The sequence below is a fragment of the Telopea speciosissima genome, chromosome 9 (assembly GCF_018873765.1).
Source record: "Telopea speciosissima isolate NSW1024214 ecotype Mountain lineage chromosome 9, Tspe_v1, whole genome shotgun sequence".
In the NCBI taxonomy this organism is placed as follows: Eukaryota; Viridiplantae; Streptophyta; class Magnoliopsida; order Proteales; family Proteaceae; genus Telopea; species Telopea speciosissima.
In genome coordinates this window covers 27,012,029-27,036,453 of record NC_057924.1, presented here as the reverse complement: position 1 = coordinate 27,036,453, position 24,425 = coordinate 27,012,029, and the positions used below count along the sequence as shown (strand labels likewise).

Below are 24,425 nucleotides of genomic sequence, written 5' to 3'. Positions count from 1 at the left end.
CATTGGGTGTCATCCGGCATGGTTCACATGAATCTCACCGGTGCACCAGCCTAGACATACAAAAGAGATCATTAAAATAAGTATAGAAAGGTCCCATGCTAGGCCCCCAAGGTTAAAAATAAGTTTCAACCAAGACAACATGAGCGGACTCATGGGCGGTCTCAGCAAAGGTAAATCCGCCCCTAACTCCGTTCAGGCCAAAAGGTAAAAATAGAGTGAGCGGACCCACAAATGGATCTTCTTAGTTGAATCCGGTCGTTGATTCATTCGACACTTGAGGCAATCATAAAGGGGAGCGGATCCAAGGGTGGATGTGCTTCTTGGGTCCGCCCTTGCATCCGTTCGATTACTGAGACAGACCCGAGAGCAACAGGCCCCGGGCGGAGGCAAGCAGAGTGAATCCGTGCCTTCGTCCGCTCAGGCTATCACACAAGGTTTACACTGGGCGGACTGACGGGTGGTACCATGATAGATGGATCCGATCATTCATCCGCCGGCAGTCTCTTTCGAGTTTTCAAAGAGCTGTAGCTCCAGCTTGAAGCTTGGAGCTCCTTAGTACTTCAGGGTCATGGAGGGGGTGTTTAAGCCTTCCTAGGATCACTAGATCCTAGGTTCACCTCATGGATCCAATATCCTACAAGGTCTGGTCTCAATTGGGGTCCAAGGGTTGGATTTCAAGTTCAAAACCAGGGATTTAACAGCCATGGCTGCAAATGCAGCACCAAGGGGTCCATACTAGACCTAGGTTAGCTCCATTAGAGCTCCATCTAGGGACCGAGCTCCACCTTGAGTCCCAAATGGAACTCCAGGTCAGTCCAAGCTCAAAGAATCTACCAAAACAAAAGGGAAAAATGGAGGAGAATCAGTTTCAGGTCTTACCTTAGTGAGATCCTCCAATGGAGAGGTGGAATCCAAGGCTAGGTGAGCCTCCTTGCTCTCCTCCCTTCCTTTCCATCTCTTCTCCTTCACCTTCTTCTTCTCCCTTTGTCCGGACAGCCAGAGAAGGAGATGTGGGGCAGCCAGCCATTTTGGCATAGCTCCCATCCTCTTCCCTTCCCCTCTCATTCCTCTTCTACTCCTTCTACTTCCCTTTCTTCCTCCTCCTTCTCCTTCTCTTGTCTCTTCTCCTCCACGGTTTTTGGGAGGGGAAGAGATAAGTGACTGGGAGGGATTTCCTATCTTTAAGGGGTAGAAGGGACTTTAGGGTGTGTTTGGTTAGGGGTCTTAGAATGTAGTTGGGTCCTTAGGCTTAAAATGGGTTTTGGGTTAGGCATTAGGCCATGTTTGGTCCAAGTCAAGGCCCTTAGGTCCATTTAGTTAGTTAGGGTCTGTTTGGGTTGGGTCCAAGCCTCATTAGACTTATTAGCCCTTAAGCCTTGTTTGGTCATAGTTAGACTATAAAAACCCATTATTTCCCTAAGTTAGGGTTTGTGGGCCCCACCTAACCAATAAATGGCAGGGGTAGGGGTCCACAAGGTCTAAGAGTTCAATTAAGGTGTCCGTGCCACAAGCATGTGGGTCCCACAAAAAAATAAACCAAAAAGGTAGATGACAGCACCGGCGGATCCTCGAGCGGATTCAGTAAAAGTGAGTCTGTTCGTGACTCTGGGGCTGTTGTCATGGCCCAAAATTCAAGAAAAGTGGCTGGGCTTTGGCCCATACTTCCAAAACTTCAAGGGGATTCTTTTTATAATATTTTCAGTTCAAGGTCCTCAGTATTGATCATGGCCATAAGGCATTACCCGTTGGGTAAGGTCTGGATTGCCCTGGGGTATAAGGGGATATTTGAGGTGCAGGTGTAACATCCCCCCAACCTTATTAAAAATTTCATCCTCAAAATTTGAGGCAACCTGGTCTCAAGAGCGAAGGCTTGTTGAACAACAATACCTCCAAATACCCACTACTTGAACTAAGTCAAGGTCGGGTCAAGATAAGGTAGTGTCTAGTTGACACAACAGGTTAGGCTCCACACTTCACTTCCTTACATGGTCATATTACCACAGGGGTGTGGTTCACAGTAACCCAGGCTCGATTTTAACTTTTAGAGCCGGTGGTCATAATATACCAGTAGGTCAAAGGGACATCACTTGATCTAGAAACCTAGGGAACTTCTGGTTCCTGGTGGATTAGTCTAGTGTGTAAGCACCACCCAGATCTTTACTACATTAGTTACTCTTGGTTTTACAAGACCCAATCCTGTCCAGTCCCCCAACATTGGGTTCACATTCTGAATGCTTTTACTTCTGGTTATCTCACTACCTCTCCCAACTTTAAAATGATTTAGAATATTGATGGAATCTCCTATTGTTCACTCCCAATACGGAGGGAACGCATTTGGTGATCCATTACCCCATTCATAACTTTCGTTGGAGAAGGTATTGTTACATCCTTCAGTTTCGGCCTTTAAAACTTTCAAACTCCTCTCACAGTTACTTCATAGTGAAAAGTCCTTCATGGTTCTCCTTCGAGAGCCAAACAACCTTCAATGGTTAGGTCTAAGTCAATTTATGCTAATTAAGTTATCCAACCATTGATGAATTCATTAATTACTACCCTGTGGTCAATATGACTAAGGGTCCAGGCTCAACTAAGTGATCACAGTAAGGCCACGGTAAGGTTATACTTGTAGTACCATAGAGTCACTGATCGTGTCGTCAACCGGTCAAAAATAAAACCCTAAACTAATCTAGCAAGTAGCAAGTAAGGAGTTGATCTACGGGGAACTGGAAGGCTAAATTATTGAGATGAAAGTGATGAAAATTAAAATGCAATAAATCTGATTTTAAACTAAGAACAAAAGAAACAACTCTAAACTAACAACGCTGTGCAAATACGGGAGAAGACTATCTTTAGGGTTCGAATCCCCAATGGGTCGCTATTCAATTTGGTTGAATGTTTCGATTTATTATAACCATAGGCCTAATAATACCATAGAATGTAGGGTTCCTCCTAGGTATGGACTATCTTGACAAGTACTATCGTCTTTCGCTTATAGGGCTTGGCACGCTTAGTTCATTCAACTATAATCCATCATCGGTACAACCACATAAGAACAAAATACCATTGCTTGAATGAAAAATAATGAATCACAGAAACAGAATTTTTCAACTAAATACATCGATTAAAATCATTCAAACAGGGATGGGGTCTCAACATCAAGCAATCAAGCATACAAACCAGAATTTTTAAATAACAAACACCATTAGTTCATCTACACCTAAAGATAGAAAGAACTTAGCCAATCATGGTGGAAGGCGACAAAGGACAGCAGTGGTGATGATGATCCATGAAGTTCGAACGGTGATCTTCCTCCTCTCCTTCTTGCCAAACCCAAGATCCAAAAATAAAACAAAAAAGAAACAAAAGAAGAAAGATGAAATAAGAAGAAGAAGAAGAGAAGAGGGCATGGCTAATGGCTATAGAATCGAATGGGATTGGCTTCTCTAATCTCTCCGTGGGTTTATATCTCTCTCGGTGTTTAAAGAAAAGAAGTTTAATAATAAGAAAGCATGAGAGATAGAGGAGATGTAGGAATAAAAATCCAGTGAGTGAATTTGAGTAGAAGAGATATAAGAGAGAGAGAGAGAGAGAAGTGGAATAAAACTTGGAAAGGTGGGATAATCCGTGGCTGTTTTTCGTAGTTGGTTTTTAAAAAGAATAATATAAAAAAAAAAAAAAAGAAACAAAACAAAAAAGGAGAACGTGGGAGATGGAGGAGAGGTAGAGGGAGATGGGGATTAGGAAACCAAGAGAGAGAAAAAGAGAGGGAGAGAGGGAGAGAGGGAGACAGAGAGAGAGAATTGAAGTTGGAATAGAGGAATAATCCGTAGTAGATGAGAGGGAGATATTAGGGAGGAGAGAGAGAGAGTTTAATCTTAAATTATCAATTTTGATCAAAATTCTCTTTTTGAGAATCTCTCTCCTCACTGGCCCCGGGTGGACCCAACCCGAGAATCAAAGTTGCTCCAATTAATATTCCGGATAGTATGTCCCCAATATCAGATATCGTCTAAAGATTTCTCATTTTTATGAAATGACGATTAAGCCCTTGGATCTTGAGTGAAACTTCTTCCCATCTCGCCCGTGATCACATGTGAGTCGATCCATGGGTAGGGTGGTGTCTGTGTAGCATTGACTCCTCCAATCTGGTTTTCTCAATTTAGTCTTCAAAATGCACTTTTTCTCCAATTCTTTCAATATGCCAAAAATACCCCTATACCGTGAAAAAGACAGAAAATACCCAAAGTAGCTCCATTCTAAGCAAATAAAATACAGAATAAAATGGGATAATTTCACATATAAATGTGTTCATCAAATACCCCCACATTTAGATTTTGCTAGTCCTCGAGCAAAAAGAAAATAAAGAAAACAACAAAATAAAACCTAACTCACTTTCGTAGGAATCACGGTTGCACTTAGCATGTGCAACAAGCCTTTAAACCCCTAGGTTACCCCTAGTGGACGAGTTTTGTCTCGTGAGTGTTTGCAGGGAATATACACACAAAATTTATGATGCAAGTTTAAATTTTGACAATTGGATAAGAAGCACATATCAAACCCGAAACTAAGATGCCCTACTTAAGATCAAGAAGACAAAGGTACCCCCACACTTGAGCTCTTATTACCCATTTTAGCAACAGATATGCATCCTAATTAGGGAATCTCCCCATATCTTCCAAACACCACCTTACTTAAGATAAGACCACTCCTGACATCGAGGGCACCAAGGACTTTAGGCTTCGGAGCATTTTTGACCATATAATTACACCAAGGCAGTGACATATCTTCTTTCTTTCTTTTTTTTTCTTTTTTTGGTTGTGGTATTACGTGATTCTCAGATCCGTGCAATGTTCTGGCTTTTTAAGCTTTCTAGAAGGCTCATGTAACGAGTTTTAAGCCAACCACTCCCAAGCCAGATGGCTTTAGGGGATTGAGTGTGAAACACTCCTCGGGCTTACTCACTCGAACAAAAAAGGCTACAAGCCCGAACTGGATTCAAGAATACTAGTAATACTAATCTAACTAGTCACTCCAACCGTTTTACGCGAGACTCCGGGCTTGTGACCTAGGTGCCCCAGTTACTAAGTTGAAGCAACAGAACTAAACTCTCATGATGATTTTTTTTTTGTTTTTTTATTTTTTTTTAATTTATGTCACGCCAAAACTAAACTTGGTCTCAGCTCCTAACCAAAAGCTCAAAGAAACACAAGACAGCCAAGTGGTCAGTCCCTTCGACAAGATGGGGCTCTTATTGTCTGAGTCAAAACCCACCTTAGGATATATACCAGCTACTGTCCTCTCAACAGGGTTTTCATTACTTCAGATTAGGGTTCCTAAGTCTCTTTCTCCCGTGTTTCGCATCAAAGTAACACAGAGACATGTAAAACTTACCAAAAGCCAAAAAATAAAAATCTACCAATCGGTCTCACACCCCCCCACACTTAAAGTATGCAGTATCCTCAATGCATGCAAAAGAATAAAAACAAGGTTAAGGGAAGGAGTGTACCAGAAATCAGCAATATATGGCAGAATAGTGCATCCAGCAATCAGTAGCAGCTACCTAAAAAAATAAAAACCAACAAACACAAAAACAAAAGTACTAAAGAAAGAAAGAAAGAAAAAATAGTGGGTTGCCTCCCACAGAGCGCTAAGTTTAGAGTCTTCAGCCAGACTCAGACTGACTCATGGAGGGGCAAGGATCAATTCATACCAAGGAACCGGTTAGAAGAAGGTTGGGGAGATGTAACCAAAGGGGGAACCGGCTTAAACCTAACTATCCAAGGTGGCCGTTCTGAAGAGGGTGAGAAATCTAGCAAAGTATGCACCTCTTCAGTGTATGCCTCAGACTCAACTCTATAGTGTTGCAAAGGGTCATCAATAAGCATGTGTGACGTGTGATCAGCCACAACTTCATCTAATAAATCCAATGCAAAGTAATCCTCTTCTCTAAATGACCCTATGGATGCATTGAAGATGTTGAGCCTAAGCTTCTTATTCCTAAAAGAGATGTCCATGGCGCCCGATCTATAATTTATGCAAGCATTTGCAGTAGCTAAGAAGGGGTGCCCTAAAATGATAGGGGGAAGCTTGGCTATGGTGGCTGTATCCATATCCAGGACAAGGAAGTCCACAGGAAAGTAAAATTCCTCTACCTTCACTAAAACATCTTCTAACAACCCACGAGGTGTTTTGATTGAACGATCAGCCAACTGAAGGATGACCTCAGTGGGTTTCAAATCTCCTAAACCAAATCTATCATAGAATGATCTAGGCAAAATATTCACACTAGCCCCTAAATCAAGTAGTGCCCTACTTATGGAGAGATCTCCAATGATGCAAGAAATAAGAGGTGCACCTGGGTCCTTAAGCTTAGGGGGTAGGTGGTTGAAAATTACTGAACTAACCTGTTCAGTCAAATGGATGGTCTTAGGGATTTGAGTTCTCAACTTACGCTTTTGGGTACAGAGATCTTTCAAAAACTTAGCGTAAGCAGGAACTTTCTTGATAGCATCCAAGAGGGGGAGATTGATGCGAACTTGTTGGAACAAGTCGATCATCTCTTGCATCCTTTCACCCTGTTTACCCAAATAGCTGGGGCTGATGTTTGAAAGGCTTGGGGAAAATGGACCTTTGGAATGTAAGAGTTAGGTGATGGTCCCTCCATAATAGGAATGTGCAGCCCCTTCCTTGGGAACTGATGAGTGTGTTTCATAGGTGGTGTTTTAATAATGGAATCATGTGTGTCTTCATCACCACCGGATTTCTCTTGGGTTGACTCAGCCTCTCCCTAACCTTGAGAACTACTGGGAAGCGTCCCATTAGTGGCTAAGGGTGCATCAGGTTTTTCTACTCTTTTGCCGCTCCTTAGGACTGTGACCGACTAGACTTGCTCTTTCCCTCGACCCGTTTGACTATTTGGGTTACCTATTGGCTGACTTGGCAATTGGGCAGCCTCCCTCCTACTTATAGCATCGGCTAGCTGACCCAGTTGGTTTTCTAGCTTATTAATGGACTGAGTATCTGAGTGAAGCAGTTGTGTGTTCTGCTCGAGTCCACTTAATGCTTTTAGCACCTTTTCCTCAAAGGATTGATTCTATTGGGGTTGAGGATATGGTGGTTGTCCACCCATATAGGCATTGGTTTGAACATTAATTGGTGGCCTATATGGTGGGTTTGGAGGGTTAGTAGATACTGAGTTTCTCCATGAAAAGTTTGGGTGGTTCCGCCATCCCGAGTTATAAGTATTGGAAAAGGGATCATTACCTGGTGTAGGAAAACTTTGAGCCGTTTGCATCTGTTCCTGAACAAACTCAGGGTATTGTGCAGCCGAAGGGCAGTTTGTCACATAGTGACTAGGGCTAGCACATAGGGCACAGGCTTTAGTCTGATTGGGTGGAGAGAAACTCATTGGGAAAGGGGGCATAGACTACTGTCCTACAGACATCAGATAGTCCAATTTCTTGGACAGTATATCAACCTTAGTAGTCATCTCTACAGTTGGATTGATCTCATAGAGACCGCCTTTCTTTGGTTGCCCTATGTGTGGAATCTCAGTCCGAGAGGCCGAAGCATGATGTCGGGAATTCTCACTACGGGTTTCAAAAAGATCCCATGCTTCCATCTCATTCTTGTGCATAAATGGTCCACCACAAGAGGAGTCTACCATTTGCCTATATCAGTCACGGAGGCCATCATAAAAGCACTAGACTAACTGCCATTTTGGGACAACGTGGTGGGGGCACTTCCTAAGTAATCCTTTGAGTCTCTCCCACGCTTCATGAAATTGTTCGCCCTCTAATTGGGAGAAACGAGTAATGGTTCTTCTAAGGCTATTAGTCCGGCCAATGGTGAAGAATTTTTTCAGAAATTCTTGCTGCAGTCCCGCCCATGTAGAAATCCTAACCGAATCTAGAGAATGAAGGCAATGTTTGGCTTTGTCCTTTAAGGAGAATGGGAATAGGAGTAACTTTAGGCATCTTCAGAGAGGTTTTGGATTTTGACTGTAGAGCACACCTCTAAGAACTCATCAATATGCTTGTAAGGCTCCTCATTAGCAAGTCCATAATAGGATGGTAACATCTGTATGATACTGGACTTGATCTCATATTGAGCAGCCTGAATGGCAGGCAGCTGAATACAAGATGTAGGGGTACAGGCAGTTGGAGTAAAGTGCTCACTCAGCGGTCTTCCTGGCTGGTCACCCATTTTATTATTATTAAAAAAAAACACTTAAAAATAAAAATCAGAACTAAAAAGTAAAAAAAATAACTAATTTAAAACTAACGAAAATACTTACCTGGTGTTGGTGGTTGCGCAATTTCACGTGCTGCCCCCGATGAACGGACACATATGAGCTTAAGGGGTTTGGGGATTAAAATTAAACCTAAACACCCAATCTAATGCTGGAATAAAATAAAAAAAATTACATAAAATATCCCTAATTACATAACGTCTGGGAAATAGAAATAACCCAAATGGACAGCTTGTCCTACTAGATCTAATTGGCTTCCTGCACAAACAAAGAGAATGTTAAGTGTACTAAAATTAACCTAATAAAGTACTTACAAATAATAATAAAAATTCTGCAATTATGAAATTAAAGCAAAAACAAAGTAACACAAAACAACTCAATCAATCTTAGCAACCGTGCTTCGATTTTCCGGCAACGGCGCCAAAATTTGATCATGTCGTCAATCGGTCAAAAATAAAACCCTAAACTAATCTAGCAAGTAGCAAGTAAGGAGTCGATCTATGGGGAACTGGAAGGCTAAATTACTAAGATGAAAGTGATGAAAATTAAAATGCAATAAATTTGATTTTAAACTAAGAACAAAAGAAACAACTCTAAACTAACAATACTGTGCAAATACGGGAGAAGACTATCTTTAGGGTTCGAATCCCCAATGGGTCGCTATTCAATTTGGTTGCATGCTTCGGTTTATTATAGCCACAGGCCTAATAATACCATAGAATATAGAGTTCCTCCTAGGTATGGACTATCTTGATGAGTACTATTGTCCTTCGCTTATAGGGCTTGGCACGCTTAGTTCGTTCAGCTATAATCCATCATCAGTACAACCACATAAGAACAAAATACCATTGCTTAAATGAAAAATAAAGAATCACAGAAATAGAATTTTTTAACTAAATACATCGATTAAAATCATCCAAACAAGAACGGGGTCTCAACATCAAGCAATCAAGCATACAAACCAGAATTCTTAAATAACAAACACTATTAGTTCATCTACACCTAAAGATAGAAAGAACTTAGCCAATCATGGTGGAAGGCGACAAAGGACAGCAATGGTGATGATGATCCATGAAGCTGGAACGGTGATCTTCCTCCTCTCCTTCTTGTCAAACCCAAAATCCAAAAATAAAACAAAAAAGAAACAAAAGAAGAAAGATGAAATAAGAAGAAGAAGAGAAGAGGGCACGGCTAATGGCTATAGAATCGAATGGGATCGGCTTCTCTAATCTCTCCATGGGTTTATATCTCTCTCGGTGTTTAAAGAAAAGAAGTTTAATAATAAGAAAGCATGAGAGATAGAGGAGATGTAGGAATAAAGAATCCGGTGAGTGAATTTGAATAAAAGAGATATAAGAGAGAGAGAGAGAGAGAGAGAGAGGTGGAATAAAACTAAGGAAAGGTGGGATAATCCGTGGCTGTTTTTTGTAGTTGGTTTTTAAAAAGAATAATATAAAAAAAAAAAAGAAACAAAACAAAAAAGGAGAACGTGGGAGATGGAGGAGAGGCAGAGGGAGATGGGGATTAGGAAACCGAGAGAGAGAAAAAGAGAGAGAGAGAGAGAGAGAAAGAATTGAAGTTGGAATAGAGGAATAATCCGTAGTAGATGAGAGGGAGATATTAGGGAGGAGAGAGAGAGTTTAATCTTAAATTATCAATTTTGATCAAAATTTTCTTTTTGAGAATCTCTCTCCTCGCTGGCCCCGGGTGGACCCAACCCAAGAATCAAAGTTGCTCCAATTAATATTCCGGATAGTATGAGCCCAATATCAGATATCTTCTGAAGATTTCTCATTTTTATGAAATGACGATTAAGCCCTTGGGTCTTCAGTGAAACTTCTTCCCTTCTCGCCCTTGATCACATGTGAGTCGATCCATGGGTAGGTTGGTGTCTGTGTAGCATTGAACTCCTCCAATCAGGTTTTCTCAATTTAGTCTTCAAAAATGCATTTTTTCTCCAATTCTTTCAATATGCCAAAAATACCCCTGTACCCTGAAAAAGATAGAAAATACCCAAGGTAGCTCCATTCTAAGCAGATAAAATACAGAATTAAATGGGATAATTTCACACATAAATGTGTTCATCAGTCACTCTAGTCACATAAGTCCAAGGTCCTAAGGGTACATATATATAAACATATATCATACCGATTCATAGGTAAAATTTTCAAGAATTATATTCATATCCTTTTGGACATATCTGTCATCTAGGTCAATCCACAAGAACAAAAGTTCTCGAGTACGATTTGCTAAGTCTTTTTGGAGGATCAACTCACGGTGCAGAACTTCCTTATGAGTCTAAACATGGTTTGGAGGAACCAAGTAAAGTACAAATAGAGTCGTCACTAACTTAAGGTGTCATGAATGGCCTCCAAATACATGGGGTCTTTATGGCTCTTTCAGATAGCCAATCTAAGCCAGCCCATTACTTTCCTTACCTAATATCTACCCACAGGGTCAGCTTTCTTATTTCATAAAATTTTGGGTCCATCAATTCATAGGGTCTAAGGGTCTTCGTCCCCAAGACTAACTCTCCTCCCTTCTAGGTAAGAGGGGAGTCACAGCGCACACTATTGCCTGTCATTCCTTATTGGCTGGTCCGGCCGATGTAGGCCCAAGAATGCAGACATTATGGTTTGCATTTAAGGCAAGCAATTAATCATGCATGCGCCAAGCAAAATGGGTGTCCAACCTAGGGTATAGACACATAATCAACACATAGGGGTGTGGTCCAAAAGTCTCAAAAGCCTGGGGTCAAAATTTTAAAAGAACAACGAGCGGACTCACGAGCGGTATCAGTGTCCTGGTTCCGTTCGTGCTTCCTCGCAAGACAGGGAGAGCAGACTAACGGGCGGATGCAGACCGTGAATCCGTTCGTTCTTCCATTCTCAGGGTACTCAACAACAGAGGGAATATGAATCGATCGGATCTACGGGCGGACTCATGACAGTGGATCCGTTCGTTAATCCGGTTAGTTATAAAATCGCAAATTCTCAAGTTTTATGCAGGGTGGATTGACAAGCAGAGTCACGATAAGTGGATCTGTTCGTTCATCCGTTCGAGGAATTTTAACCAAAAACAGAACCGTGAGTTTCAAAACTCATTTGGCTCCAAAAGAAAATATAACCACAGGGAGAGAAGGAAAGGCTCTACAGACTTCCTTGAGGAGTTCTCTTGCAACTTCAAGCCTCAAAGATCACTTCTCCCTTGATTAAGGTAAAATTTCTCTTCTCGATTTTCCTTTCAATCCTCTATCCTTCCCATTGAAAGATTTTTTCTTGTGTCTCTTCATCTTCTCCTTTATTTCTCCTTGGATTTGTGATAATTCATTCCAAGTATGATCATGTCTTGACTTTGTTTGTATTCTTATGGCCACATACACCAAGTTCATGCCAAAATCGATTTAGACTAAGGCCTTTAAGTTTGGTTCAATCTTTAACCATCAATGACACTATAGGGGCGGCTTATTACTTGTTCCTTGTATTGTTTATAGATTAAAGAGTTTGTGCAAATATTTTAGGATTTGTTTACTATGCTTTAGTTAGGTTACTTGGATTGGTTCTAGACTTGATTTGGATAACTCTTCAACTCATTCATGCCTTGAGAGACCTTCAAGATCATATTTAATCCATTAAATGTATCTAGATTTTACCAAATCATTTCAGTGATATACTATCAAGTACATTTCTTATACATTTGACTAACAGTAGATAAAATCCTTAGATTCTATCTTCGTTTCTCGATAGTTCATCCTCTTAATGTATTCCCAAATGCATTGTATATTCTTGGGATTACTTGCACAACCCTTGGTATTCATTTTCTTTCCTCAACAAATGGTTCTTGTCTCAAGTTGGAATATTCCATTCCACAACTTGTTTATTTGACATATAATGGGGTGTAAGATAATCAACATATGTTTATTGCTTACTTCAGTCCCATCCTTCACATCCACACATAAGGGATTACACGTGGGGCTTTATTTACATATTAGTCTTGTCTCCTCTCCTTTCTCCAAACTCATCTCCAATGATTTTTCACGTTCCCATTATATATTATCATTGCCTATATATATATACATTTTTTTTTTCATGTGTAATCTTCTCTTCAAATCATCTCCACATCACTTAGGCATTTTACTTTCCTAAACTTATTTTCCAATCACATACATCATCATTCCACTCTGGCTTACCTTCTTGCTATTCTACTTGGTGTTGCCTCACGTGTGTAGGTGGCCTCATGGTTCCAAAAAGAAAAAGGGATACTATCATTGTGCCTACCATTCCTATCACCCACCGGGTGCCTCAGTTTACCTCTGAAGGGGCCGAGGGAAGTTCCCGGGGATACCACTTTAACAAGAGGATCCTCGTGGAAAGGGATGTAACAGTGGAGGAATTGTTGGCGTACAAGGTGGAGGCTAGATTTAAAAGGTTGGAGTGGACCAACATGCTAATTCTGCCCGAGTTTTACTACCCTGCTTTCATCAGGGAGTTCTACTCAAATCTGCTGCTGTCCGAGGGGGACGATGGTGACCTCAGGCTGACTACTCTTGTAAAGGGAGTCGCCATTGGCTTTACCACTGAGGAGTTGGGAATTATCATTGATGTCTCAGCAGAAGGGAAAAAGGTTTACTATTCTTCGGGCAGTCACGCAGATAAAAGCCTGCACCTGGAGGAGAGTAAGGAGTTGTTCCAAGTTTTAACAAACAACAGATACAAGAAGAATAAAGACCTCTCGAAATTTCCTCCTTCTTAGCGGGTCCTTATCTTCATTGCTAAGGAAATTCTGGTTCCCTCTAAAGCACACAGCACACATCCTTCTCTGATGTCCGCAGTCCTAGCTCACTCCCTATACATTGATCAGCCCACTTGCCTTCCTTATGTGATCATGAAGCACATGGCCCACGCTGTAATGAATCCTGATCACAACCACACTCTGCCTTATGGTCGGCTGCTCACTTGGGTCTTCCTATGCTTCGAGGTTGATCTGGACCATGAGTCCAAAAAGTCAAGCACCGAGGGGCCCATTGGATTCGATGCACTGCAAGAAATGAACTTATACCATGCTTATGATAGTGCAGGGGAGCAAGTTCGGTATGAAAAGGGGAAAGGGATCAAAGATAATGAGGAAAATGACAATGATACCGATTCTGAGCTCAGAGGTCCCAAACCATTTGTAGCAGGTACCTCAAGGGTCACAAGGGAAGATAATGACTTATCAATGGCCATTAAGCGGTTGGGCGTGCTGGTGGCAGACGGCTTCAACAAGATCGGGAAGCAACTCAATGCCCAAGCTTGGCATCTCAGGGCCATAGAGCGAGGTGTAGATGACATAAATGCCTTCCTCGGCCGTGGTGGTGACGACGGTGCAAACGGCTAGCTCAGCTCTTTCCTCCAGCAATTCTCTGAAGTTGTCCTATCAGTTCTTTTAGTCGCTTACTCTTAATGGGTAGTTTGTAGAACTATTTCCATTTTGCTTTGCATTTCTCTCTTCTTTCCTTTAAATCAGCTAGTGTGAAAACTCTGGAAACCTTCAAAATTAATAGATGTGCATATTGATCTTGTGTGATTGAAATCAGGTGTTCTAAGTCAGAACCAACAAAATCCATTAATTTGGGTTAAAGAGAGCACAGGTATGCCCAAATAGGAATGTGATACTCTCAAGGTTGGATTAAAAAATCTGGGTTACACAAGATAGAATCACAGATGTCAAATTATGGAAGGCATAACTGCCCCAGGAAGATTTGGAATCATTGGAATAGTTGTATTTAGCGTTATATATATATATATAATTCCCTCTTTGAGATCATTGTGGATTATGGTGGTTGGTTAAATTTAATTCATTACAAATCATAAATTATAACATATATAAACCCATCTAGTATCTACTTAAGACTCTACCAAGCAATTACACAATTGTAGCTTAACAGTCTATGTTTCAAGTTCTAGGTTCCAGGTTGTCTATTATCATCTAGATTCTTATTTCATCACAATCAGTCTTTTCCCTATGTCTGCACATAACCATTTATGTTCTTGAGATTTTTAATTTAGAACCTAATTTATGGAGAGTAAATCAAGAGGTTACGCCCAGACTGTGGCCGGTGCAGAGCATTATTGCTCTGATACCAGTCTGTCATGCCCCTATCCCGATGTAAGATATTTTTCCACATAGGGGTATGACTGGGACAATCACACATCATCCCAACACCTACCAGGATCACAGATACAGTGTCCCGAACCACAGTCCACCTTGTCATCACGTTATGACGACAGAAAGGAACGTACCAAAAGGAATAAGTCGTTCCAATCACAGAGTTAGCGGAAGCGAAATTAAATTAAAATATGTGAAATTATAGAGCATCGGTTCTCTAATGATAACACATAGTACAATAATAATGTTCGTAACCACTCAATCTCTCCTAATAAGTAAACATACAGTTTATACATGATTGTGAATAAATACAAAAATTAAATAATAAATATTTGCCCCAAGGGCAAAAATTCTTGGGTGTACATCTACATCCAAGTCACGTCATCGACTCCACTTGATTCGCATCCTACGGTGCTCGTCAAGGGGTTATCTGTATATAAACTAAAAAGTGATTGTACAACGGGATTAGTTACACTAGCTAGTGAGGGAGCAAAGGGGAATGCGCACACATCACACAATCAATATCAAGCAGAATGATGCATGCTAATGTTGGATTTATTTTTCACCTAGCACACAATTCTATCAGTCAAGTGTATGCTATTGTGATAATTTGGGAGACACTGAGGGTCACTTATCCTATCGCCCCAGTGAAACCTCAATTATCACAAGGCACCTACGCCTATAGAAGCCATCATGACCACCCAATAGCAGACCCCAATAGCCATCACTACCCCTGTCCTGGCCTCTCCCACCTCCACAGACCACAGGTGCTCAGACTATCCAATACATAAACCCCTATTGGCAAGGGTCGTAGCAAAGGGAACAAGCATCCTAGCCGCAGATATACTACATGCAAATCCTATCGTCCCGAGAGATATTTTGGGTGCATCAACGTCTCATTCCATCTAGTACCCTGGTACCAGCACGGCACAACACATACAGATCAGGATGACATATAGCAATTTTCATAATTAAATAAATTGAGACATCGATATCGGCACACCCGGTAGCGTAGCCCGATACAATGGTGAGTATACTATCACATTCATAACAATTCACATCTAAGATAATCGATGCAATGCGCACAATGCTTATAAATATACAATAGCATGCTTAATATTGCTAATTATATAATAAGCAAACCCAACAAAGTCACCCAGAACCCACTCACCTAGCACGGTTGTAGCCTAGCGTGATTGGCATGAATCTCACTGAACATCGGGTGTCATCCGGCGTGGTTCACATGAATCTCACCGGTGCACCAGCCTAGACATACAAAAGAGATCATTAAAATAGGTATAAAAGGGTCCCATGCTAGGCCCCCAAGGTTAAAAACAAGTTTCAACCAAGATAGCATGAGCGGACTCATGGGCGGTCTCAGCAGAGGTGAATCCACCCCTGACTCCATTCAGGCCAAAAGATAAAAGCAGAGCGAGCGGACCCACGAACAGAACTTCTTAGTTGAATCCGGTCGTTGATCCGTTTGACACCTGAGGCAATCATAAACGGGAGCGGACCCACGGGCGGATGTGCTTCTTGGGTCCGCCCGTGCATCCGTTTGATTACTGAGATAGACCCTAGAGCAACAGGCCCCAGGCAAGGGCAAATAGAGTGAATCCATGCCTTCGTCCTCTCAGGCTATCACACAAGGTTTACACTGGGCGGCTTGACGGCGGTACCATGATAGATGGATTCGATCGTTCGTCTGCCGGCAGTATCTTTTGAGATTTTAAAGAGCTGCAGCTCCAGCTTGAAGCTTGGAACTCCTTAGCACTTCAGGTTATGGAGGGGATGTTTAAACCTTCCTAGGGTCACTAGATCCTAAGTTCACCTCATGGATCCAATATCCTACAAGGTTTGATCTCAATTGGGGTCCAAGGGTTGGGTTTTAAGTTCAAAACTAGGGATTCAACAGCCATGGCTGCAAATGTAGCACCAAGGGGTCCATACCAGACCTAGGTTAGCTTCATTAGAGCTCCATCTAGGGACCAAGCTCCACCTTGAGTCCCAAATGGAACTCCAGGTCAGTCCAAGCTCAAGGAATCTACCAAAACAAAAGGGAAAAATAGAGGAGAATCAGTTTCAGGTCTTACCTTGGTGAGATCCTCCATTGGAGAGGTGGAATCCAAGGCTAGGTGAGCCCCCTTGCTCTCCTCCCTTCCTTTCTATCTCTTCTCCTTCACCTTCTTCTTCTCCCTTCGTCCGGACAGCAAGAGAAGGAGATGTGGGGCAGGCAGCCATTTTGGCATAGCTCCCATCCTCTTCCCTTCCCCTCTCATTCCTCCTCCACTCCTTCTACTTCCCTTTCTTCCTCCTCCTTCTCCTTCTCTTGTCTCTTCTCCTCCATGGTTTTTGGGAGGGGAATAGATAAGTGAATGGGAGGGATTTCCTATCTTTAAGGGGTAGAAGGGACTTTAGGGTGTGTTTGGTTAGGGGTCTTAGAATGTAATTGGGTCCTTAGAATTAAAATGGGTTTTGGCTTAGGCATTAGGCCATGTTTGGTCCAAGTCATGGCCCTTAGGTCCATTTAGTTAGTTAGGGTCTGTTTGGGTTAGGTCCACGCCTCATTAGACTTTTTAGCTCTAAAAAAATATGCCTTGTTTGGTCATAGTTAGATTATAAAAACCCAATATTTCCCTAAGTTAGGCTTTGTGGGCCCCACCTGACCAATAAATGGTAGGGGTAGGGGTTCACAGGGTCCAAGAGTTCAATTAAGGTGTCTAGGACACAAGCATATGGGTCCCACAGGAAAATAAACCAAAAAGGCAGATGACAGCACGGGTGGATCCTCGAGTGGATTCAGTAAAAGTGAGTTCATTCGTGACTCCGGGGCTGCTGTCAGGGCCCAAAATTCAAGGAAAGTGGAGGGGCTTTGGCCCACACTTCCAAAACTTTGAGGGGATTCTTTTTATACTATTTTCAGTTCAAGGTCCTCAGTATTGACCATGGCCATAAGGCATTACCCATTGGGTAAGGTCTGGATTGCCCCAGGGTATAAGGGGATATTTGGGGTACGGGTGTAACATTCCCAGTCTGGAGGAAACATCCAGAAGAATGACAAAGACCAGAAGGATGGGAAGAGAAAGAGAGATGACGAGGCCTGGGTTCCAAAGAGTGACTCAGACTCGGAGCCAGTCTATACAGCTCTCACTCACAACCGAGCATATATCCTTAATGAGATTAAGGACCGAGTGAGGTTGCGTTGGCTAGCCAAGATGATCAAGCCTGCATATGAACGTAACAAGAGCAAGTACTGTAGATTCCACTAAGATCATGGTCATGATATGTAGGACTACAAGCAGCTGAAGGATGAGATTGAAGCCCTCATTCAGAAGGGTCGTTTGAGTAGATTTGTCAAAAAGGAAGCTAGAGGAAGGGGACAGGGAAACCATCCCTAAGAACCCGAGGAAAGAACGAAGTCTCCTGCTCGGTCAGAAGGTAGTGATGACAAAGCGTGTCAAGCCTGCCCTAACTGACTCAAAATTTTGAATGAAGGACAGGGACCTCTGGCCAAACATCTAAACACCCTATGGAGCATCACTCCAGTAGTTGAACCTCCGAGGATGTCCTCCTACATACCTGCCAGAAGGTGGATTGCAGACCCATGCAGTTGCACTGCACACAGCATAATATGCTGCATAAATCCCAGGTATTCTCTCCCCTATCCATAAATGTGGGGTCCACACCTAGAAAGATATCTATTAAGGCCTGGGTGTGGTGTGGGTGCAAGGCCCAAGCCCCTGTGCAACCACAGAGCAATTACAGCTTTGTTGTATTCTTTGGGTGATGCACTGGGCGATTGACCCAATCACCCAGTGAATCGCCCAGAGTGGCTAAATTGGGTATTTTGGACTCCAGACATGTGGGGACCACCCATACAGGCCATGGACACCCTCTAGGGGTAGATGGACATTTTAAGAACCATTACCTACCCTTGGATCCCTGTGGACCCCACATGAGTTACCAGAATGGCCCAGAATCAGTTTGAAAAATGCATTCTGGAGGAGGGGGCTGGCAGCCAAACAAGCCTTAAATAAGGCTGGCCTATAAATAGGTAGGCCCAGCTCAAAAATAAGGTCCCTACACTGTTCAAATCGTGGAGGGAGAGAAAAGAGAGAAAAGAGAGAAAAGAGAGAAAGAGAGAAAGAGAGAAAGAAAAGAGAGAAAAGAAGAAGAAGAGGAAAGGGAGGTGGATCACTGTGCTACCACCCTGCACACAGTTTCTACAGCCCATCCATCTCAAGTAAACTGATCTTCATCTCCATATGCTATTGCTCTCTATGAATCTCTGTTGATCCCAGCTCTGTTGGTGGTGTTCCTGGCTAGTAAAGCCCAGGACACCATGGATGTGCCTTGGGATACCTCAGATCTATCATGCAAACCTATTGCATGCAAGATCTGAGCTATGTAACATGATTTCAAATGCTGTTTTACATCTGAGAGTGAGACCAGTCCCTGTGCCAGATTGCACTGTCCAGTTGCACCTAGAATAGGTAGTCTGGGCATGGATCCTTACATGAAAGCTACTCCTTGCCTAGTTCTGTGTTGGAACAGCTCCCTACCATGATTATACAAGTAAAACCACCCTTGCATGAAGCCTAAGCCATAGCTCTGAGCTGGAACACAGCCTGGGCTGCTGTTCTCTGGGCTGGCTGGACAGCTCCTGGCTTCCAATGGAGGAACCAAGCCATGAACCATGGGAACCATTAGGTTCCACTCCAAATGGGGTCCATAACCACCCTACATGCAATCTAGATCAACCTCATAGCAAAATCTAAGAAACCAGGCCTGTTCATGCCTCAAACAGGCTCTGAGCGATGCACTGGGCGATTGGCCCAATCACCCAGTGAATCGCCCAGAGAATTAATTTGGGTTGTACTGCTGTCCTATCTCCATGGGCCTTCACCAGTGAGCCATACACAGTGGAGGAGGTGGTAAATGACCAAAATACCCCTCTTCACATCTGTTCATTTTTATCCATACTTTGGGTACCCAAGTGGGCCCCCACAGGGCCTAGTAACCCTACCTGTGATGATTCAGCTGAACTGCTGACCTGGGAACTAGTTTGTAAGACTATCAAGACCATGTATAACTAATTACACTGATAAATACCAGATGTGACCCCGATCCACATCTCTGGATTATGCACCGGGACATGGACCCGAAAGCCTAGTGCAAGACCCAAAGAATTCCAAGTGACACCAGACTGAACACCGAGTTAGACCAGTGAGCCTAGACCAACACTAGGTTATCTAAAACAGTTTTGAATAATTAAAATAACACATTTTTGACTTATTACGTTAGGATTTGATCCCGCGCTCGAGGTGCACAGCCAGACATCGACCGGAGCTGAACCAACAAATGAACCAGTAGGACCAGACCAAGGTGAGTGAAATATCATCGTATATGTAAATGTAACATAACTAATATGTTGAAATGATCTTAACATAATGATACTGTGTTATATACTTGATTTATAAATTGCAATCTAAAAACAACATTGTATTGACTACTGGAATCTATGATTGAATATTGTATGTTGTATGTGATTGTTAGACTAGATGCCATAGCCGACTCGGAAATGAGGCATGTGGTAGCCCATAGAATGGGATGCGGTTGACACCACCCAACTCATACGATGCCATATAGACATATTGGGCTAGAGTTTCATCACCCGTGCTATGCACCCTTACCAACAGGGGTTAAGGTGTTGGATGCCTGTGGGAGTGACTATATGAATGAGAAAAGAAAAGAAAAGAAAGAAAGAAATGTTATTGCACCGAAAAGGTGAATTATGGGCTATAAGCCAGAGAAAAGAAAAGTGATGAAAAAGGATGGATGCCTCACAGGTTAATCACAGAGGGCTGGTTGGGCTGACCTTGGTGACTGATGCATGAGCTGATTGGTCTTCTCTTATAACTCAATAGGTGTATCGTGGGAAGGGGTTAAAAGCCCGCACTAGGGATACATGTATTGGGGATTGTAGTAGCACTAACCTGCCTTAGTTGTGATGTTAGGTGGCAAATAAATAAAAAGAACTACACCTCATGTAGGATTCATATGGTTGTGATTGCATGTGCATGCATGGGGATGTATTTCATTCACGGGCTCGGTGGAGGTCACACTCTGTTATATATGTTTTTCTATTAGATGATTCTGCAGGTGGATGTCACTGTGGCGGGGAGACTTATTACCCAAAGGAGATCCATAGTGGTTATGACTATATTGGTGTGGACCCGGACGGAGGTCTTACCGATGGTGTGTATATTCTCGGTGATTGCTGAAGATGACCCATGAAGGGTGTTGCTGTTGACTTTTTATCTTGGGGACTCCTTTTTGTTTTTGACAGAGTTTTTCCCCGTTCCTACTTTTAGCTTTCTTCTTTTTGGGGCTCGGGTTACCTTGCCTTGTATATATTTCTTTTGTATATGATAGAGATGGGTTTTACTGTTTTCTTTATGGGCGTGAGAGAGGGAATGAACCAAGATAGTATTGTACATATTATCATTTCCTATACTGCTACACTTTTCAAATGCTTAATTGTATAAGTAGTTTTCTACAGCACTCTAAGTTTTACATGATGTATTATGGTGGATGTGTGTCTGTGAATGGATTAACTGCTTCTAGATCCGTGGGATTTGGCGGATTGCTGTCATGCAATTCGGGACACATACTGTCAAACCCTGCCCCCTGACTATCTGGAATCTGACTCAAGTGCAGGAACCCCTGGCCATGCCACCAGGATCACTGTGGAGCATCACTCCACTCAATGAGATCAATGAAAATGCTCAAAATAGGTTTCCCTATATACCTGTTAGAAGATGGATAGCAGACCCCTGCACTTGCAAAGCTCACAGACTGATGTATGATTTGGATCCCAGGTAATCTCTCTCCTCCCTAAAATGGTGGGACCCACCTCTAAAAAATCATGTAAAAACCTATGGAGGGCATGTGGGGACAATACCCTAACCTAGGGTCAAACCCCTGTGCAATCCCCCCTTGATTTCAGTTGCTGGAATTCACTAGGTCATGCACTGGGCGATGCAGCAAGGCCCATGACATCGCCCAGGGGCTATTTTTGCATATATTTAATTATTATAATTGTGGGGACCACCCAACTTGACCATGGACACTCTCCAGTGATAGAGGGGACTCTGAGGGACCACCTCATACCCTTGGTTCAGTGTGGACCTCACCTGTGCACCCAGAACTGAACAGAATCAGTTTAAAAATGAGTTTTTAAAAGAGACCTAACCAAACAAACAGACCTCAGTGGGCCTTAACTCTATAAGTAGGAGGCCATTGGGTTTAGTTAGAACCCTTGCCTGTACCTGAATCCGAAAGAGAGAAGAGAGGGAAGACGAGAGAGAAAGAAGAAGAAGGAGAAGGAGGAAGAAGGAGGAAGAAGAAGGGCTACTGCCAGCTCCTCCCCTAGCTCATCCGAGCTTCTTCTTAGCTCTGTTTCAGGTATAAAATTCCCTACATACCTTCTGTTCACCATTCTTTCCCTTTTGCATACAGTGTTTTTCAACCTTGGGCAGCCCAAAACAACTTAGGTTTGCCCAATCTTGGTCCAGATCAGCCATGCAGACCTTATGCTTGGTGAATCTGTAATCTATGTTGAAAAATAAAAATCTGATATGTTGTTCCCTTGGCCGAATTCTATTCGTGCATGCATGCACAGCCTTGACCCCCTTCTGGCTGTCGGATTGAAGCCCAGACTGCAAGCCAGGGCTGCTGAGACCTAACCCTAGGTGGGTACAGCCCTGAAACCCTGTCTGACAAGTTGTTTCAGCCTTGCATGTGGCTGAAACACAAGATTTCAGATCTACAAAACCCTATGCACTATTCATCAGGGTATTCTGGACAGCCAGATACAGCCTGCCTGGAACCCTAATGGTGAAATGGATTGGACCATAAGGTAGACCACCACTAGGGCTACTGGACCATCCCAACATGCAGAGGATCCATTAGACCCTTGGCCCTACAAAGCCCAGCCTTGGAAACTCAGCCCCTGCTGTTGATTGCAGGCACTAAGCGATGCAGCAAGGCCCAAAGACATTGCCCAGTGAATGAATCTTTTGATACAAAAGGGTAGAATTGTAATTTCCTATGGGATTTGATCCCCGGACACTATAGGATGTGGGAAATGACAAAAATGACCTTCCCCCACATCTGTCCATATGTGAAAATTGGTTGGAACCCTAAGTGGGCCCCGCAGATGACTATGCACTGCTGTGTTTAGTTTTACTGCACTGTCCTGAGTTGGACAGCAGTATGTTGTAATGTAAAATGTATTATGGACTAAATCTGACTTAGAGGCAGGTGTGGGCACTGTAAAAGACCAAATTGCCCCTGTGCCCTAGGCTTTGGCCCATGCCCCGGGACATGACCTAAGACCCAGTGTAAGGCCCGATGTTCCAAATGAGACCAACTAAACCCTGGGTCAACCCAGTAAGTTAGGGAAACCCTAGGGCACCAGTGTAGGGCCAATAACTAAATAAAACACTGTTTGATTCTTATGTTTAGGACTTGATCCTGTGCTCGAGGACAACAATCAGACAACAGTTGGAATTGAATCTGTGACTGAGTACCTAGAGCCAAGTACTGGTGAGTGAATAATACTATCGTATGTGCAATGTAATTGTGATCTGATGCCGGCTATTAATAATTGAATCTTGTCTGTTATGCCATTTACATGCTTACAAACAAAGTTACTCAAATCACTGCATAATGACTGTTGTTGATCAACAATATGAAATGAATATGATGATTGTGATTGTTAGAATAGATGCCATACTCAGCTTGGAAATGAGGCATGTGGTAGCCCGTACTATGAATGCGGTTGACACTACTTGACTCATACTATACCATATAGACTTGGGGTTAGAGTTTCATCACCCATGCTACAAACCCTTGCCGGTAGGGGTTAAGGTGCTGGATGCCTGGGAGGCAATTATCAGGGAGTGACTAGGATCGAAACACCGAAAGGTGCAATTATTAGAACACCAGAAGGTGCATATATCGGAACACCGAAAGGTGCATAGATTCAGAACACCTATATGGTGCATGAGGGAAGAAACGGTTGCTTGCCAGGATAATCATCAGAGGGCTGGTCGAGCTGACCTAGGAAGGGATGCTGGAACCGACTGGTTTTCTCTGACAACCCCATGAGTGTATCGCGGGAAGAGGTAACCAAGCCTACACTAGGGATACATGCATTGGGATTGTAGTAGCACAGACCTGACTTAGTTGTAATGATAGGTGGCTAATAATAAAATTGGACTTGCATATCATGTAGATCATGTGAATCTGTGGATTGTGGTTGCATATGCATGCATATGGATGTTATTTGCTCACGAGCTTGGTGGGGCTCACACTCTGTTATATGTTGCTCTTTTCTTAGATGATCCTGCAGGTGGATGCCGCTGTGGCATGGCGGGCTATTTCTAGGAGGAGAGTTTTGGTGGTTATGACGATGTTGGTATGGACCCCGACGAAGGTCATACCGGTTCTACGTACTTTCTCAGTGGTCGTGGATGAAGACCTTTGAGGAGTACTTCTAATGTTTTGTGCTAGGAACTCCTTTTTGTTGTGTTAGGAGGTTTCCTATTTTGACCATTGACCGGTTTTAGTTGTTTTCTTTCTTTCTTCTTTTGGGGTTGGGTACCCTAACCCTGTATATAATCATGTATGTATTGCTGCACCTATCAGCTTATGTTTTCTTTTGTTGTGGGTTGTGTGTGCTGGGGAATGTAACAAACAAGTTTCTATATGTATATATTATCACCATTTCCCGTATTGCTATGCTTCCGTTTATTTCTGATAAATTGTAGATGTCCTGCATTACTCTGATCTTACTTGTGGTTAAGGTGTGGATTTTGGTTCATGAATGTAAGCACTACTTCTAGATCCGTGGGATTTGGCGGATTGCGGTCGTGTAATTTAGGTCACCTACCCAATCCTCCTAGGGGTGGTTTGGGGTGTGACAGAGCGTGTGGCTCTTCTTACATTCATGACGTGCAGA

The 24,425-nt window shown here is 42.7% G+C and overlaps 1 non-coding gene across 1 annotated transcript; it reads left to right on the top strand.

Moving 5' to 3' along the window:
- The first annotated feature begins 7,724 nt into the window (after positions 1-7,724).
- On the top strand, positions 7,725-7,831 carry LOC122641213. Its single transcript, XR_006329861.1, has one exon. It is a non-coding gene; the product is annotated as a small nucleolar RNA R71 (small nucleolar RNA).
- Positions 7,832-24,425: the final 16,594 nt, after the last annotated feature.